Genomic DNA, 13,680 nt, shown 5'->3' with positions numbered 1-13,680 from the left:
TTTAAGGCAGCAGTTGAATTGGCTTGAGCAATTTTATTTTTAAACCCAGATGTTAGAGTAAAGAAGGTATTATATTTCTGTAACAACACCACACTTTTACAGACTCCTCCATTTAGTGTCTCTAGAGATCATTATACAGTAAGTTCTGCTGAGCTGCCAGTTGTGGGTGTGGAGGGGGTTTTAAATAACTTTGGGGCAGGTACAGTCAACTATAGAACAAGAATAGGCAACAGGATTGCACTTATTTTCTATTATCTTTACTAGATAAAATTTGCTGGACGAAGATTAAACTGAGACTGGATTGCGCATCCTTTTGAAATAGGCAAAGAAACCCTTTGATAATTAAAGTATTAATACTTAATTTTCATACAGCATTTGAAGGTATAAACTGGTTAGATCGGAAAGCAACTGATTTCACTGTGGCTTCAGCAAGTATTCCTCTCTCTCACTCTGTCGTTCTGCTGGGAGGAAAGGTGTCTTGTTAATCATTCTTCTGTACTGTTCTTCCCCCACAACCTTGTGCTTTCATAGCATCCACTCCCTCAAGCTAACTAGTATCAGATCAGTTCTTGGCTGGGAAACCTCCAAACAACATGTGATGGAGGTGATTTAGAATGTGGCATTCTTTCCTTGGGTCAGTACCAAACAGATACCCCAAGAAGTTGATATGTGCCATTCTGCTGTTAGCAACAGCCATCTTTGAAATGAGACCTAAAATTGAGGTCTTGATTCCTTGTAGTCACTAAAAATCACATTGCACTTTACCAACAAAAGCTAGGGTCGTTGAACCTCCATGACCTGACTTTATTCTATTAACTACATTTGGTTTACTTCAATTCCCTCTGCAGTTTGTTGGATAAAGTATTCACTTCTTGCCCTCCGGCAGTCTCTGACTGCTACGTGTTTGTTTGCTGCTGCCTTCCATCCCAGAAGTAGTGCATTTCAGGAATTGATGAGGTAATACCTCTGTGTGCCTTGCTGAACTCACAGACATGCATCATAAAACTCTTTGACTTTCTCTGATGAAAGGCATTATATCAGTTCAATAGGTACTATTTTTCTTATGCTTTTACTTAACCCCTCCCCCAGAATAGTGCATTAAGAAGGTGTGTGCTGCTACATCCTTGGGTACTAATACCCCAACAAACACTAAGTTGGATGATGATTTCAGTCAGGGAAAAAAAAGCCTCTCGGATCAGGATGCAGAACAGAAACATTGATAAAAATAAACTTGATATTTTGCATGTCTTTAGGACAGAGGAACATAAAAAGGAGGCAAATAAGGGATGTGATGGGAGTATATAAAATAATGACTGGAATAAAGAAGGCAAATTGAGGTACCCCGTTCCATAATACAAGAACAAGCAGACACTAAATGCAGTTGGAAGCCAGCACATTTGAAACTCATGGTTATTATACACAAAGCATAATGGACCCAGGGAACTCATTGCCACTATATATTAATAAGCCTGAGAGCTTAGCGGGATTCATAAATGGTAACAACACACATATGGCTCAGTGCAATGGCTGCATTAATAATCTTTAAGCCAGGGGTGGGGAACCTCAGGCCCGGGGGCCAGATGTGGCCTTCAGCTTGCCTGGATCCTGGCCCCCGAGTCTTGCAGCTTCCTCCCCAGCATTGGGGAGTCCATGGTGGGGCTCTAATGCCCCCCCATCCCTCCATGAGGCTGGAGCAGACAAAATCTATTAGTATGGGCCCCTGAGGCTCTGGTGTGCAAGGGGAATGTGGAGAATGTCTTTCTCCTTTTCAGTCAGGTGCTGCCTCAGTGAGGGTTTGTGTTTAGGGGTTTTTGCTTCTCACTTATGTGCAGCCCCTGACTGATTTTTTTTTTTCTGTGGTTCCCCACCCCGCTTTAAGTGCTTAATAGTGCATCATACTTCACAGCATAAATCAGTCACTAGTGAAGATTAGGAAGTAGATTCCTGGTGAGCTGGGGTTAGTCCATAATTACAAACTAAAGCTGTGGTGTCCAGCACACTAGCCACATGTGGCTATTTGGCCGGTCGAGTGTGGCTAGCTGGCTTGGAGATGATTTAAACAAAATACATCATGTAACCTATCGATTTGAATGTTACAGTCTGCTGGATCTGTATATCCTATTTTGGTGCATGTATCATTCTTGTATATAAAGTCAGAAATATGAAGTATGAGATTGTAGTTTTAAATGTGCTAATGAGAGCCATTGATGGTGCTCCGGAAACCTTAATGATGGGATGATCAACTTAACAACTTGTAAACAGCCTTGTTTCTTGTAAGTCCAAAGGTGATTGGACTAGCAAGACACATGAATATACCACTTGGTACTGGGGTTCCATTATTTGGCCCAGGTAGTTTTCCACTCTAATTCATCTAATGAAGTGAGTTTGACCCTTGAACACTTATACCCTAATAAATCTGTTAGTCTCTAAGGTGCTACAGGACTCCTTGTTGTTTTTTCCATAAATGGGAGTGTAGAACAAAATATTCCCGCCCTGGGCATGGGAAGCTATCAGGTCTTTGTCTTCACCTGGTCTGGAAAATCCTGGAAGGATACAAGAGCCTGGGGACCCAAGTCAGAGTGAAAGATCATCTTTGATCTGAAGATTATGCCTAGAACAAGAACAGCTCTTTAGGGTAAAAATCTGCTTGCAACACGTTTCAGTGAATTAGAACTAGCTATGCATTTTTTTCTCATTTTTAGTAACTTTCATCTGTTTTCACTGGCAACCACTTAAAGCCTACTGTTTGTACTTAATAAAACACTTTTGTTTGCCATCAGGCCTAGTGTAAATAATTGTTCCCTGGAGCAGGAGAGGCAACCAGGTGCATCTCTCTTTCATTGATAAGGGCAAACATCCCCGTGAGCTTTCTTTGTGTAAAACTTTTACTCTGAGAAAGACGGATTTATTTGGTATTTTGATCCCTTTTGGGGGTTGGTTTCTTGGCTGCTTTGCCCTAGAACTGTATCCTCCCAGAGCTTAAGTGGTTTAGTGTTTGCATTTTTCTTCAAGGGAGTGGTAACCCCAACTCTGTGCCTTGTCTGCAGGAAATCTGAGGATCTGGCCCAGCAGGACAGTGTAGTGAGAAGCCCCACAGAGCAAAAAAGCAGGTGTCATTGGCATGATCAGCACACTGGGGAACAATTGCAAAGGGTCTCCTGTGACCATATCCAGTGACACTGGCAACTTCTGAGAGGATCCTTTGTTCTGTTCCAGCTCAGACATAAGATGGGCTAAAGAGTTGAGCAGGGTTTTCCCAGCAACAAATCCTTCCTAGCAGAGGTAGTTTCTGTAATGTTGGTGCATGGTGTCTAGCCAGCATAGACTTTTGCTGTGGAGGAGAATAGACTGGAGGGACAGAAGCTCGCTGTGTGATAGGAGGCAGAATGCATCAGCCCATCATGGCTCCCCACCATCTTCCCAGGCTTTTCCTCCCTCCCAGCCTCTGATTTTGTGTGTTCATTCTCTCCACTATCCTAAATCTGCATAACTCTTGCCCCTCCAATGATCTTCTCTCTGTCCCCATCCCCTTTTTTCTGGGGTATGAGATACTCTTATCTAGTGCTTGTCATCAACAGACTTCAGAGCACTTCACAGAGGTTAGCATCATTATCTGCATTTTACATATGGGGAAATTGGGGGAGAGAGTGGTGAAGCAACTTACCCTAGATCACTCAGCAGAGCTTGGACTAGATCTCAAGTCTTTGGAGTGCCTGGACACTGCTCCACCCACTAGGTAACAGTGTCTCTCACCCACACTTATGCCTGAAGGGGAAACCGGTGACTTTATCATTGATGAAAAATGTTACATGCAGAACTGCACAAAACTTGGCATCTGTGGGCCAAAAAATGTGAGGGGGGGGGGGGGGAACAAGTTCCTTGTACTAATCAGCATCAGTGAGAAGCGTTTGTATGGAATAGTGTTTTGTATTCTTCATGGGAGTGTTATTTTATTAATATTGTGTGTAGCACATGAAGGTAGGGCAGAGTTTGTGTGCTTTAATAAGTGGCTCAAAGTTTGAACGCCATTGAGATGTTGGATACTGTGCTACTTAGGCCAGAGGTTTGAGTCTGTAGGCAGTTACTTCACTGTTGTACCATAATGTGTTGTAAATTGGGTAGAAAGTGTTTCTGTCTTTGTGTTCATATCGAAGCCCTTGGAGGTGCGATTAAAAAGCATGATAGCTAATTATTAAGGCCCTGACTACCTGAGGAATCCTTTCCAAAAAATTCCCACCATACTCAGCTCCATTGATGTCTGCAATATTTAGAACCCTTATGTTCATTAAGCCCCATGCCAAGTAACCTAGCTCAGAGCAGGTCCAATCAACCATACGGATCCCATTTAATTGGTAAACTGGTTAAACATATTGTTTAACTGAGTAATTGGAGGAGTGCGGGGAGCTGCACCGCTGGGCTGGAGTAAGCCCCCCTATCACCTCAGATAACCCCTGCATGTGGGAGCTGCTCGCCCCTGCCTGTAGGGTTCCCTGGGCCCATCGTGGGCAGGGGCTGCTCCGGATAACTGGAGTAGCCCTTGTTTATGGTGGGCCCCCTCAGGGTTGGAGCAGCACCCTGCCCACAACAGTTGGGGAGCTGCTCCATCCCTTACCGGTTAACTGGTTAAACATTCACATCCCTAGTTGACCTGTACTTATGGCTAATCACTCAGTGGAGGTGAGAATTTTTTGAAAGATTTCCATGGAGCAGAACATGGCTTTATGATTCCTATATTTCCTTCTGTGAGAAAGGGATGCTTCTTATAGTCCTGGAGTATGGAAATGCTACCTGTGTGGCATGAAAAAAGTGGGTCCAGAGCCTGCGAGGGGGTCACCTGTGAGGATCCAGAGCCAGTGCTTTTTTTTGGTTTAAAAAAAAGAAAAAAAAAAGGTGCCGGTACTCGAGGGGAAAAGTTGTGGAGCTCTGCCTGTTGTGCTGGTACTGCATCTGGAGGTGCCGGTACTGAGTACCGGGCAGTACCGTCACAAAAAAAGCACTGTCCAGAGCCATACTCTGGCTTGCACGAGTGTGCTGAGGATTTATTTATTTTTATAAAGTGCTTTTAGGTCTTGGGATGGAAGATGCATAAGAGTGTAAAAAATTATTGTCTGCTAAGAGAGTGAATGGCCACTAATCCTAACGTGATATACAGGAGGCCCCCGACTTGCGACGGGATTGGTTCCGGAGGAAACGTCGCAAGTCGGGGGCGTTGTAACTTGAACCCGCATTTATGGTAGGTGCTGTCGTAAATGCGGGCTGAGGATGTAAGTCAGGGGATTCTCGCCCCTTCCACACTTACAAAAATAGTTGTAAGTGCGGGGGGTTTGAACTCGGGGGGTTGCATCTCAGGGGGCCTCCAGTAGTAGGATTATATTATCCCCCAAGATTAAGTTGAACAGCAGTGTAAGGTGTTTTCCCTGTTACAATATTTAGGAAGCACATTTTGGCCAATGTTTTCAGACGTAATTAATTGTGAATGCAGCCAACTATGAGACACTTTAAAATAGCCTAATATGCAGAGGGTCGGTGCTAAGCACTTTTTGAAACATCAGACCCCTTTTAAAAGTGTCTCCTGTTGGCCAGCTCTTGACCTCTCTCTTTTGAAAGGATGATAAAGTAGCTTAGGGTGAATGGGAGTAGATTGGGAGCCTGTTTTTGAAAGTTTTCTTTGCAAAACAAATTTTAAAGAGGAAAATGCTGTGTGATGGACTTGTCATTTAGAATGCATAAAGGGCATTGCAGCTTTCCAGGTTAATTTTCCATTACACGGATTCAAAGCTTGAATATTTATAGTGGATTTAACACAACCCACAACAACAACCTGATACATGAAATGCCATGAATGAGTCATGAATGACTTACAGTTTCTACAGTTGAAAAGATGAGTCCAAGCCTAGCCTTTGGCTATGTCTTCCCTGCAAAAAAAAGTGTGGGTGGTGGTTTTATGGCTTCTTTTGTCTTGTTTTGATAGCTATCTTGATGTAAACTCCTAGAGGGGACAACTCACAGGTGGTTTGTTACCTTTATCTTGATGTAACTAGTTCTGTAGCACCTTAGAGACTAACATCTCTGCTTATCCGAGGAAGTGGGTTTTGCCCATGAAAGCTCATGATACTATCTGTATATTTTTGTTAGTTTCTAAAGTGCTACAGGACTACTCATTGTTTTTAAAGTTACAGACTAACATGGCTGCCCCTCTGAGACTTTTCATGTAACTAGCTTAACTAGTTACATCTTGTCTCCACTGGATTTTTGATGAGAAACACTCATCTTGATGAGGTCTTGATGAGGAACACTCAAATTCAGTTTGTAGAAGTGAAGATGTAGCCTCAGGCTTTGATTTCACTGCTTTAAAAAGGTGTGTGTTTTGCACTAGTTATCAAATTGTAGAATTGTGGTGGGGAGAAAGCACATGTAATTTGTACCAGGCAGTCACCCATAGGCAAGGGTGTAGCAGGGGGATCTCACTCATTGTATCACCCTCTTCTGACAACAAAATTTACTACAGGACCCAGGAGTAATGGTGAAAGGGGGAGGAGCCTGAATCTGGCTGATTCTCACTGTTGCAGCAGGGGAGCTAAAGCCAGATCCCCACCACCAGCTGAGCACTTGGGAGGCCGCCCAGGAAAGGTTTAGGTGCCACCCAGTTGATTAGCAGAGTGCCCACAGCCATCCATAGCCGGCAAGTCTCAACCAGTGGTGGTAACCCCATTCAAATGGGGTCACCTACTTTGGGGTCCCATCTCACAATATGAGAACTGTGCCTGTCTCCCTTAAGAATTTACAACAGGGCAGTTATTGCATGTTAATTATTCTGTGGTAAACACACGCCTTATTTTAGCAGTGATGACAAAGCCTTAGCCAACCAGCAAGATCTTACAGGATTGGCCCTCTTCCTCTGTTAGGGCAACCCATTGTGGGAGATGGCAAGGAACGTCCAGCACCAAAAGTGATTTGGCAAGTTCTGCACAAGCATGTTAATGGAGCACTTAGTGTTAATGTATGAGTGTATCTGTGTCATTGACTGGAAATTGGGTTTACTTCATGGTTTGGTGTCTTCCTATTTCAAGTCCAGCTTCTGTGTATTTCTTAGTGGCAAGTGAATGTGAATTTGTGAAAAGATCCCACACACTTCAAAAATAAAAAATGGTGTGAAAAGACATTCGAAGTGAAAAATTATATAAGACCTATCACTGGTGTTTAGAGAATCAGGCTAATCCATGTATGTGCCTTTGTATATTGTCTCCCCTCTCCTAAGTGGTAGCAGGTTTTATGGGTTTGTAATGTCAGTTTCCCATCGAAGCAGAAATGAGTGATATAAAATTAAGTATTTTCTAGTATAATTTGTTTATAAGATGTCCACCAGCCCTGTTTCCTAGAACAGAACACACAAACTGCACCAAGGTAATTGAGTCTTGCAGAAAACTTAGCTGAGTATATAGTGTCTCTTATATTTATTTTAAAATAGAGCTTGTATAATTAGTACAAGTCAAGGCATCTGATAGTTTTTGATGGCTTTTAGGCAGGCTTGCATTACATAAAACTTGCATTACATTTACTAAAATCGAGTTGAACCAGAGCAAGCCCTGTTTAGAAAACTCTTAAATCTATTTACATCAGTTGCAAGCTTGTTCTGGTTTGACTACATCCATTTAAAAACCAATTTTAGTTAAACCAGAGGAAATGCTGTGTGTAGAATAGCCTCTATGGCCCCAGGTCCTTTAGTATATGAGTATTTCTATTAAATTCAGTAGGCTTGCCAACCCTAACATGCAAAAATCACATATGAAGTCTTAAAATCGTGAAAGGTGCTTTAAAATCATATTTTGAAATGATAAATTTGGGGAGATTAGTTATTCTTGTGGCTTTAGATTAACTGAAAACTGGGGTTTTAATGCAAAATATTAAAAGGCTCATGATTAAAATTGTGGGAGTTGGCAACACTTACCTTGCTGATTCAGAGCCTAAATGAAGTCTTATAATAAAGTGCTTGGGTTTTGTTCATGCATAGTGATAGTAGAAATAAAACTTCAGTCAATGAATGTTCTTGGTGGGAAATAATTTGTAAAAGCAGCCTGCTATCAATCATTAACAACTTCCCTCAGATGCTCAAGAAACCTGAATCTAAGAAAAAAATATAACTTTTGAAAAGTTATAGGAGATAAAATTTCGCCATAAAATTAGGAGATAAAATTTTGCCATATACCACATAACTTAAAAAAAAAAACCTGCGTGTGTTACACTGTGTATCACAACTCCGTAAAAAGGAAGATGGTAAAACCTATTCCATTGTGTAACATTAGCTTTCATTCAACACAGGGACTCAAAATGGCAAATAAATGTTTCAAAATAGACTTTTGGGGCTGGTCTACACCTGAGTTATATGGGTGTCAGTGAGGAGGTGATATATATACGCTCACACTAAGGATGTTAAATTTAGATTAATCAATTAATCGAATTGCATCGACTATTCAGTTAGTCAATAAGAGTACGCCTGCGGTTGAAATGAAGCAAGAGCCCTGCTGTCTCTTGCTGCATTTCAAAGGCGGAAGCGCTGTGGGGAGCACGGGGCCAGCAGGGGACTGTTTGAGTCCCTGGCTCGCCCCATTCTCCTGCAGCGCTTCTGCTTTTGAAATGTAGCAAGAGCCCCGCTTTTGTTACATTTCAAAGGCGGAAGTGCTACCAGTTCCCCACTGCACCCCTACCCCTTCTATCCACAGAGACGGTGCTGGGGGGAACCAGCTCCTGCTCCCTGCCCTTGTTGCCTCTCTCTGATGGAAGGCAGCAAAGCGGGGCAGAAAGTGACTAGTCGAGTCACTCGTCGACTGTCCGATAAGCATATGCTTACATACACTTAAACAAAGTAGTTCTAAGCCTTAATGGGGATACAGTCATAAAATTCACTTATACCAAGTCTGAGCTGCACCAGAAAATTAGGTCAGTATAATTCTACTGAGCAGGGTATAAAATCCGCATCCTGGAGCAACACTGTTAAACCAACCTAACTCCATCACTCGGTTAGTGGGGCAATTATTCCATAAACCTAATTATTGCCTCTCAGGGAAATGGGGTACCTCTGTTGACAGGATAAGCCCTCCCATCGGCGTTGGTAGTGTCTTCACTGGAGCACCCCAGCGCTGCAGCGTGTTAAGTATAGACAAGTCCCCAATGCAGTTCTTTTCCCCCATTCCCATATGGAAATAGCTACAGAGGCACCTTTCTACAGATATAACCGCATCCACATGGTACTCCTGGGGGGCAGTCTGTGCCAAAAAATTGCTCACACACTGTTTTAAAATTCTGTGTATTTTGTTTGTCAGATTAACAGAATGTAATTATACCAATTTCAATTATTTTGGACATTTATTTCAAAATATTTGTCAGCGTGTATTTCATTGTCTGTGGTGTTGACAAAGATTCTCCCAGGAGTAGAGAGTTAAAACCCTATGACAACCTAGTTCCAGGTGGGGGTCTGGAAAGGGTTATATGGGGCCCCTTGCCTAGAAACATGCCTTCTTCCAAAAAACCCCACGTCTAGACTACTTTCACTCTTTCAAAAGTGTGATTGGAAGAAGATATGCAAATTCCACAGGAATTTTCCTCTTTGGAAAATTCTACATAGTCTTGACATAGCCTAAGACTTCAAAAACTAGAAATCTGACCTCAAAGCCTGATGCATTAAAAAAAAAAACCCCTCCTGATTTTAAATCAAATCGTGATTTTTTGTGAGGTCTGTCCCATGGTTTTACAGTTGTTGCATTAGCTATGTTCTCTCTCTCTCTCTCTCTCTCTCTCTCTCTCTCTCTCTCTCTCTCTCTCTCTCTCTCTCTCTCTCTCTCTCTCTCTCTCTCTCTCTCTCTCTCTCTCTCTCTCTCTCTCTCTCTCTCTCTATATATATATATATATATATATATATATATATATATATATATATATATATATATATATATATATAAAAAAAAATAAGGCCAATTAACAGTGATAGAGAAAACTTAATGTTTGCATTTCCTGATGCTTAGTGTTAATTGTTCAGTATTGCATTGGCAGAGATTTTTGCCTTATGCTCAACAGTAGTTCAGTTTTGAAACCTGTAATTCAGCTGGTAAACTTCTCCTCACTGAAAGGCTTTGGGGGCAAAGGGGCTAGTTCTAACCTTTCTGGCAATGCTGCTCTTTGTTTTGAGGCCCATTGCTGAAGGGCTGTGCTAGCAGGACAGTAGTCCCTTGTCCATTTTGGATGGAGAAGACTGTCTTTCCAGTCAAATGATAGAAACTTCCTGGATATAGCAGTTGTCTTAAAGCTTTCAAATTTCTTAGCCAACATTCACCAGTGTGGTAAAGATGCTCGAGATCTGTCAATGCGACAGCTCCCACTGTGTTATTTGAGTGGCCAAGCTGCACCAGTGGGGAATTAATGCTAAGCTGCTTACTAGTGTCATGAAGCAGGACGTGGGTGGGGGTGGAATTACAGGAGAAATCTGCCAAAATCATAAAAACCAATGAGCATGTTCAGAAACCTTCAGGGTCGCTGCTTTTTATCCCCCAAGGGCTGTTTAGATGTATGGCTAGCATTTTACAAAATGGGGAAAATGTCTTTTCCTGCCTCTCCGTGGTGCAATCAAAACTTGGCTAACTGAGTAGCTGGCAACTTTTCCTTCTACAGAAATTGAGATTTGCATGAATACTAAGCTGTGATCAACACTTAAAATATGTGTCTACATAGCTGCGTTGGTCAGGGGTGTGAAAAATCTCCATCCCTAATGGCCATAGTTGTTCTAACTGAACTCTGCTATAGATGCCACCGGATTGACAGAAAAGCGTTCTGTTGACCTAATTATTGCCACGTGGGACAATGATGGGAGAACCCCTTCAGTTTCTGTAAATATGCTATGGGCTTATGCCAATTACCTATGGCACTGTAGCTATGTTGCTCTAGTGCCATAGTGTAAACATGGCCTAAACATGGAGATAGCCGCTAAAAAGCAGCAGATAAAGCATCTAGAAGAAAGTTTCTCGAAGGCGGAGCTAGCTACAAACTCAGTTGACAGCAAACACCAAGTACATGTACCATGTTGCCATCATACTATTTCTACAGTGTCCCTCCTCTGCTGATGAGCTATATGTTGCAACCTCTTCCATCATCACCTGTTCATCTCTGCTTCTACTTGCCCTTCTCTCTCCTTTCCCTATTCATCACTTGCTTCCCTTCCCGTGTCCTCTTTTCCTTTGTTTTTCCATTTAACAAATCCCCTCCAAAAATGTAAACTGCCTCACTTCATTTCTGTATTCACTTGCAATACATATAAATATGGAGAAACTTCTTAAAAAATTAGCACCTGAAAATGCAGCTTAGGACTGCCATAACAATAGCTTTTGCTGCCAGCGACGGCCATAATGATACACACAGGCACACATTTGGGAGAATATTTTTTGTTTAAACCAGACAGGTTTCAAAGTAGACCAATATAGCATTTAAACACAGACTGTATGGTTTTCTTAAAATCAGCAATTCCATCCTCAGCAACGCTGCCTTTCTGAAATGCTCATTGTGAGTTTTTCCTGCCCGTTCCATGGAACAGCTTTGAATTTTTTTTACCTACTTTGTGGTTATTTTAAGCTCCAGAAAACAATACAAATGTACTTTTCACCCTCTTCCATGCCTTTATGAAAGCAGAATCTATGCAGATAAAGCACAGTTGATCTGTTAGGGATTACTGTTTCTCAGTTATTCTTTTGGTCTTCCACATCATATCTTTATGTAGAATAATATTTAAAGGTGCAGGGTAGAACAGTAGGATCAAAGATTCCTGTGTGCATTGTAGAGTTTTTGTGACACAGGGACCACCTGTTCTTCTATAAGTTTTTTAATTGAATTTTTTCCAAAGTGAATTTTCGTGCTCATGAAAGCTGCTGGCTTTGACAGCCTTAGAGATTGAAATCCTCTACCCATGTAGCCCAGGTAGCAGCAGCGTGGTCTTATGGTTAAAAAAGCATTAAATTGGAACCGAAGAGCTGTCTTCTGTTTTCAGCTCCACCACATGTAACCATGGGCAAGTCACTAGTTCTCTTTGTACTTCGGTTCCTCATCTGTAATATTTCTGTAATATTTCTGTATCTCATGAGGCTTTTACGAGAAGAATTCCTTCATTAACGGTTGAAAGGCACTAATCCTACACTGACAAGGATCTTAGAAAAGGCAATATTTGAATTTTAAAAACTCTTTCATTGTCCTTCAGAAGTGAAGCTCAACTATGACCTGACAGGATCATCTCTAGATAAAACAGTTGTTTTTCTTTAATTCCTGGCTCATCTTTTGAGAAGGCTAATTGTGGTGATGCTTTGTCACGTGGATAAGTGTCCACTGAGAGCTAGACTGAGAACCACCAGACTTCTCACAGGCTACCAAAGCTCTTTAGATTGAGGACTCTTGGTCACTCCTTAGCACTTATGTATGTGAAAAGTAGGATCAGACATACATCTGTTTAATCTAACTATCTGTCTCAGGAAGTGTTCAGCATTGACTATTTCAGGGAGAACTCAAACCACATGGAATGCCTGTACCCAACTTGCAAAACTATTCCCGTGGCTAAGGAAAAAAGGAATTCCCGTTTCCTGACCCTCTCAGTCTATCAGCTTATTCCCAGAAAATTTCTCATTTCGTTACTTGTATCTATCACAGTGTGTGTAGTTGCAGGTTTTATTAATTATCATAAAATTGTTGAATCCTCTTTAAAATGAATCCAAACATCCAACCATTGTGGTTTTTCACTGATAAACTTTGGCAGCAGGAAATTTTACAGATTGGCTCTCATGCCCCTTTTATTGATTCTAAATGTGCTGTCTCTCTCCTCCCTGTGCTGGCCTCCCAGCCTCTGATTAGGGATGTAAAATCCTATGTAATAAGTTAACCAGTTAAAAGTTAAGTTTAATTGGTTAACCGATTAAGTGGGAGTGGGTAGGAGGGGGGCTGAAGCACCCCTGCCTTTGTCAGGCCCTGCAGGGCTGGAGCACCCTCTGCCCATGGTGGCGGGCGAGGGAGGGGAGAGGAGGAGGGGCTGCTTCAGCCCCCGCTGGTTAATGTAACCAGTAAGCCTCACCCATTAAGGGTGAGGCTTACTGGTTAACTGGTTAACTATTAACATCCCTACATCTGATACACTTTTCTTGCAGTTCTGCCCCCAGACCTAGGTGCTCTCTGCCTCTGTAAGAGCTAAACTGAAGTTTTACTCTCCTCAGAGTCCATTTGCTAAGGTAAACAAATGATTTACTGACCTTTCTGCCTTACCACTGCAGACTGTTGCTGCTCGCGGGTGCTCTTCCTGTCCTATCCTTTAAATGTTCTTTACTCCATTTCAATGCCTCTTGTCTGGACAAAGCTTTATGACTTTGTAAAACGCTCTGACTGGGACAAAACCAAATGCTTTCCTGAGATCCTGATCACTTGCATCCACTGTTTTTCTCATGTCTAACCTAACAATTTGGCTGCATAATAAAAAGGATTTCAGCAGATTTGTCAGGCATGACCTTCCTTTTATGAAGCGGTACCGGTTGTCCTCTATTAAATTATGCATTTCCAAATGTTCTGCAATTTTGGCTTTTATCAACACTGTAATATGTTCACACAGTTGAAGCTGGATTTTCTGAGCTATGAGAATTCTACAAATATCTTTGTCACTACCCA

At 41.9% G+C, this 13,680-nt stretch overlaps 1 protein-coding gene across 13 annotated transcripts in view; it reads left to right on the top strand.

Annotated features, from left to right (window-relative positions):
• HMBOX1 (homeobox containing 1) overlaps nt 1–13,680 on the top strand; it is a 158,702-nt gene that overhangs the window by 36,361 nt on the left and 108,661 nt on the right. The window contains exon 2 of one of the 13 annotated variants that reach the window (XM_025190993.3): nt 13,170–13,250. The exons of the other annotated variants lie outside the window; for them this stretch is intronic. The gene's annotated coding sequence lies outside the window, so the exon portion shown is untranslated. The remainder of the gene's footprint in view (nt 1–13,169; nt 13,251–13,680) is intronic. 13 annotated transcript variants of the gene reach the window in all.

This window comes from Pelodiscus sinensis, chromosome 3, assembly GCF_052426305.1.
Source record: "Pelodiscus sinensis isolate ZL-2025 chromosome 3, ASM5242630v1, whole genome shotgun sequence".
NCBI lineage: Eukaryota > Metazoa > Chordata > Testudines > Trionychidae > Pelodiscus > Pelodiscus sinensis.
Note: the sequence above shows the minus strand (reverse complement) of the source record. Positions and strands in the feature narration are given on the sequence as shown.